The sequence below is a fragment of the Bacillus rossius genome, chromosome 5 (genome assembly GCF_032445375.1).
Source record: "Bacillus rossius redtenbacheri isolate Brsri chromosome 5, Brsri_v3, whole genome shotgun sequence".
Lineage (NCBI taxonomy): Eukaryota > Metazoa > Arthropoda > Insecta > Phasmatodea > Bacillidae > Bacillus > Bacillus rossius.
Window position 1 is genome coordinate 23,016,706 of NC_086333.1, and position 6,247 is coordinate 23,022,952.

Genomic DNA, 6,247 nt, shown 5'->3' on the forward strand with positions numbered 1-6,247 from the left:
ACACAATTTTTATCATATATAATTAATTGGCTTGTGGAATTAAGGGTATTGAAAACATTTATTAAAATTATGTGACATTATTTCGTTTAAACACACTTGCGGTATGCTTATTAAAATTTTTCTTAAATATAATGTTTTATATTTTGAAATGCCATGATTCTACGCTCCTTAAATGATTCATGCAAATTGTATTTGTGATTTAATATATATTTTCTTGGACAATGCCATTGCAGTTTGGCACTGTCTGTCAAGTGAAAATTCTGGTTTTGAATATTGCCAAAATTAAATAAATGTAATTTCCTATTCCAATTTTGAAAATGGTTTTTAAACAAAATTTTAAGAAAACAATTTTTTTACAATGCATGTTTACTGCGCTAATTACCGCACTTTTTTTTCTTTGAAAAATCTAATTTATTATTTTATTGTGTTTAAAATATATTTTTGCATTGCAAACTCATAAATTATTTTATTTAATCACTTCATTGGCTTCAAATAAGGCAGGTGATTGAAAGACCAGGAACATATTTCACAGAGTAGGTAAATGTTTAAATAGGTGTATCACAAACATATGTTACAAAATAAACATAAAGATATCAAAGGGTTTTTAAATATTCCTAAGCAAATGTAGGGAACTGTCAGGTAGTTGCAATGAAGGAAAACAAGCTTAGCACTAAGATGCAAACTATAAAAATGTATTTTTTCTTAAATTAACGAGAGAATGCGAAGAAGATCTGATTGAACGACCTATGAACTTCAATAAGATTGACGCTGAACTTACTGAAAAAGTGTTTAAACGTGAAGAGAACTTCGTTGTGCTACTTGATTGGTTGCTGATCATTATGGCAAACTATGATTTTCTTGATAGTTAATGAAATCATAAGGCATTGCAAAAAAAAATGTTTTACGCAAACCATGCAAAAACTTGCCTTCTCTTCGGAAATATTCCTTACCTATAAGACCTTTACTAATAATGTTCGCAGGCTTTCACGGCTATTGCCTAAAATAGCTTGGCTTCTGGGTTGTAGTGGAGTCCTTGGCGAATAATTCACCGACGTTTCGGTCAACATTGCAGTCGCCATCATCAGGGAGTGATGCTCCCTGATGATGGCGACTGCAATGTCGACCGAAACGTCGGTGAATTATTTGCCAAGTACACGGCTACAACCCAGAAGACAAGCTACTTCAATTTCATATTTTATTATGAATTTTTATCTTACCTACACTACTAAAATGCAACAAAAACTGTTACATACGGTAATATTAAAAATTATTACGAATAATTTATTTATTTATGTTTATGTATGTATTCATTTAATTTTATGTCAATTAACATTTTGTAAAGTTTCGCAGATTAAAATGTTTTGACGTATTGGTAGAAATTAATTATTATTTAGGTGTTTTGGAATAATTTAATGTAATTAGCCATCCGTAAGTTAGGTCATTGGTTAATTCATAGATTCAATGTCATTTGCTAATCCATGTTAAAAAAATTCATTATATAACAGTTTGTTTTCTTATATTTTAAAAAATGGCCAAATTAATGTTATATCACTAAAATAGAATTTATATAACGGGCATGCAAAATAAGATATTAGCTTTTTTACGCACAAATATGAGATTTTGGTATCTACTGACAAAACAGGATAGTCGCTTGTACGCAGGCGAAGAAAAAACTTTATTTTTTTAAAATTCTAATTACTTCAAAACGCTTAAATATCTACAAATATGCCATGCCTGAATCTCTATAAACGAATTGTTTAAAAATAATTTCCAAACATTAACCATATTGATGCACTAGGTAAATATTAAAATATAAGCAACTCACTAAGTATTAAAACTTTTTACTTCATAAAGTATTCAAATATAGTGTCATAGTAAAATAGTAAAAAAAATTAAGAATAGATCGCTGAATTCTTTTTGCTAAGCCCTGCTGAAAAAATTAAAATTAATCCTAATTTAGACCGAATTGTTTATAATAACCAGAATTTACTTAAGTGTGTGTACAATGTTTGAATTTATTTTAAAACCTTATTTTTGCCTCTTATTGAAAAACATTACTTAGCTAGATATTCTAACATTTCAATGTATGTCATGTCATGTCACTGGTGCCTGGGCAGATCTGCTGGCTGGCGAGCGAAATGTTCCAGGCTATTTTCCTTTGTTTCACTTATGGAAAATTTTCTTCTCTGATCCAGGACTGGGCTTTGTGTGGTCAGTTCCCAGCCACACCGCGGAACACAATAGAGAACCATTACTGCTTCACATCTCATTGGTCATCTTTCTGGCGGTAGTAATCTTCCAGTGGCTGATCATCCCAAACACACTCTAAAAAAAATTTGTACTTTTACAAGAGAAATTCTTGGAAACCCTGTTGCCAAGGATATTTCTTGCAAAACTACAAGGCAGAGCCTTGCAAAATCGCACATGGTACAATGCTCTGCCTTGTAGTTTTACAAGTCATATCCTTGACAACAGGGTTTCCAAGGATTTTCCTTATAAAATATACAAAAATTTATTTCAGTGCATCATCATAAATATCATGAACACACAAGGTTTTTTGCACAAAATATTTTTTTTGATGTCTACTTTAAAAAAAATAAAAATTTAACTATATTAAAAATTAACTTGTTAAATAACAACCTTTTATTCGACAAAACATTAAAACAAAAACAGATTTTGAAACATTTATACTAGCTTCCACCTTCATAACTACAGAAATAGCCACGTTTGACATAATGAGATAACCTAAAGATGTTTTTCTTGTATATTATTTTCGTTTGTATTAGATATACGTTATGAAAATAATATTATTTTATTTATTTCAATTAAAATATTTATGTGGCCAAAAAAATTATTTTTATACGTTATGTAGGCTAATTATTATTGCCAATAGAGAAACGTGGATATTTATGGCTTTCTCTCCAAACTATTTGCTGAAAAATAAAAATAATAATTTATTTATAAATTACTCTTATATGAATATGATGTTTTTTTATTAATTCTTAAATGATTCCAGAATTACAATTTCAGTATGAAGTAAAAAAGTTAAATAATTAACATTAAATATTATTTTTAAAATGAGGAAAAAACTTGCTAATTTTCTTGACTATAACATTTTTATTAAAAGCTACACAGTGTACACGAAATTATTTCCTATAAGAATTCTCCAAAATATCTTTAAAAAAATATTTTTTTAATGTTGCAGACCAAATAAAATGGAAAAAAAAGATGTTCCTAGAGTGGTTTTTATTAAAAATTTAAACAAAACTTAACATGAACCTGGGAATTTGTGTTGTTTAGACAAAAGCTTTCTCGCAAAAATTTTTGTTATTAATGTTTAAATTTAAAAAAAAAAATTAATTTTACCTTCAACATTTTCTTATAGAAATATCCTTAAAATCCTGGTCTTTCCTCAAAAATTATTTACATAAAATACCCAGCTCTATATCTATAGACCCATATCTCTCTACATCACTCAGTATTTCTCTATCACTCTCTTTATCTCGATCCCTCTCTATCTCACTCCGTCACTCTCTCTTTCTCACTCTTTCTCTATATCTATCTCTCTTTATCTCTCCAGCTCTCTCGACTCGCACGCCACCATTATTTTTTAGACCATAGAAAAGAGGAACTGACATAGAGTACTTACTGGTAACTATACGATATTACTCGTGCGCCAGCTAAATTTAATGTTTACTTTAAAGGTTGCTATTATCGAAATCTCACCTAAACAGTGACCTTCCTCGTGTTTTAAACATGGAGGTAAGAAGTAAGGGAGTTTATGTAAATAATATTTGCCATTTCAATACTTGAAGTCAAAATGTGTACAACCTCTAACCCCCCTTTTTTTTTCTTCTGTATAGCAAAACAAATTTGACGTGATAAAGTCTTATAAATCGATGAACGCCGGCTGCACGCACGAAAATTCATGACTCATTGTCACGTTCCGCCTGAGCCGAGCGTGCAAGCGAGAGCGCGGAACAAGCGATAAAGAGGCACGATCGGCCTAAGCGTTCGGCTTGTGACGCATCTATCTCTCTTCCACTCCATCGGCCGATGCGTCCGAGTAGAAGAGAGACTGCGGCAGCACACAACCTAAACTGTTTTGTAAACTGTTTATAAAGTGAAGTGAAAAAATAATGTGGTTTCCATTGTTTATTACAACACAAATTGCTGAAAAAAGGTCATTTATTCTTGCATTTTAAGAATTTGATTAGCGATATAATCTCATATATTTGTTCTTTGATTATTAAAAAAGTAGCATCGGTCGGTGAGTGCAGTAATAATAGGATATGTTACAATTTTGACAAAAAATTATTATCTCATATAAACGATCGTATAAAAAGTCAACCGCTTTTATTTAGTATTCAAATAAAAAAAATTGTAATTTTAATTAACTCCTTTATATTATACAAAATAATAATATTTTGGTAATAATAATTCAATTAATAAATGTATGCAATTTTTCATCAATGTTTTCTTACGACGTTATCACGTAAAATTATCGTCGTAAACCGACTTTAAAGACAACCCCCTTTTTTGGTTATAATGAAGTCTAAGCCTAATTTTTGCAGATGTGTTGCTATTACGTTTCTTTAGCAATATTCATTACATAATAGCATATTAACGATTCTTCCTAGTGAGTAGCCTACTTTTCGAGCTATTAAACCAATTTATAGTATATTAGCCTTTATATATCTAATCAGGTACTTCAAAACAAAGAACCATTCCATAGACTAATACCTCCATGGTTTCAAAGGTCAAGGGTGCAAAATTTCATAGAGATCAGATGAACGATGAGTATTCAATGCAATGGCGAAGTTTTATGAAGAATAAATAAATTATACTTAAAGGATTTGTTCTATCAGATTCTCACCTAAACAGTACGGCATTAAAACAATTTCCCGTACAATACGGTCCAATTTTTAGTTCTCACCAGTAATAAGGTATGATTTATTATTAATTTTTTATAGTTGAAGATTTTGACCATGAAATTCTATTCCCATGTAGGTTGAAAGCCATCATTTGTTAGTATATTACCGAGTACTTATTTAATTAACAGAAATACGAAGTTGGTTAAGTGTAAAGTTTCTTTCACAGACTTTCATTCTAATAGTCTTTACCAGCACCGCATTCATAATTGGTCAAGTTGATTAATTTATAAACTGCGCTCGCATATTCCAATATAGATACCAATAAATCGCCGATTTCATGCTACGCGCGCGCTCTTTCTCGTGACGAGTGAACTACATTTAATAAAAGGAATTATTTCGTGATTATTCTGTACTATGTAGAAGAAATGACGAAATTTCATCAAGAATCATTAAATTTTCTTTTAAGGTTTTGTTTTATTGAAATTAAACCCGTTTTCTAAGCATCTTCCCCTTGTCAAGTGTGCAAAGTTTTAACTCAATAGGATGAACAATGCAAGTGCGTATCGAAAACGAGCACACAAACATTCATTTTTATATATGAGAAGAATTAGAAGAATGATTGGTTATCTAGTGTTTACAATAAAACAGGTGGCAATGTTTTGTTGTTTATTCTATTTTGAACTTCGGCATGTTTAGATGCAAGCATTTTTAAACATCAAGTTTATTAAACCTAACTTGATGAATCACATAACTGTCAACAACATTTGAGGCTTTAAATATATTTTTATATACTAAACTATTATACTTTGCCTTATTCTTTGAGCTTTCGATTTTGGCTACAAAGCAATATGAAAGATTCTATAATAAAACAAATGCTGGGTTTCAGATGATCTCCTGAAGGATATCTAAAAATATCTTGTAATTGTAATCGATTTACTTGGTTATAATTAATGCTAATTAATACTATAATATTTTTGCGTATTATTACAGTTTTTTAATGAAAATATCATGACAATCTTAACTACCTCCTTGAAAGTTGTATATATTGGTATGATGTGCGTGTATTTTTATATTCAAACTTGTTTGGAAGAATAGAGACACAAATAATTATAATTTTAACAAGGATAATAGAAAACTAAAAGAAATAAATACTATTCAGTTTTACAATTTTTTAATAATAAACTTTTTTCAAGACTATTTCGTTATTTAAGTTTTGAATGTTTCTATTGATAAAACAAGTTGTTAAAAAGCAAAATAAAATATTTAAAATATTAACCGTTTTGTTGTTTAGGAATTAGGTTAAAATACAAAATTACCAAATATTAAAGTTAATATTGTTATTTTCTTTAACAACTAATTTATAATATTTTCAT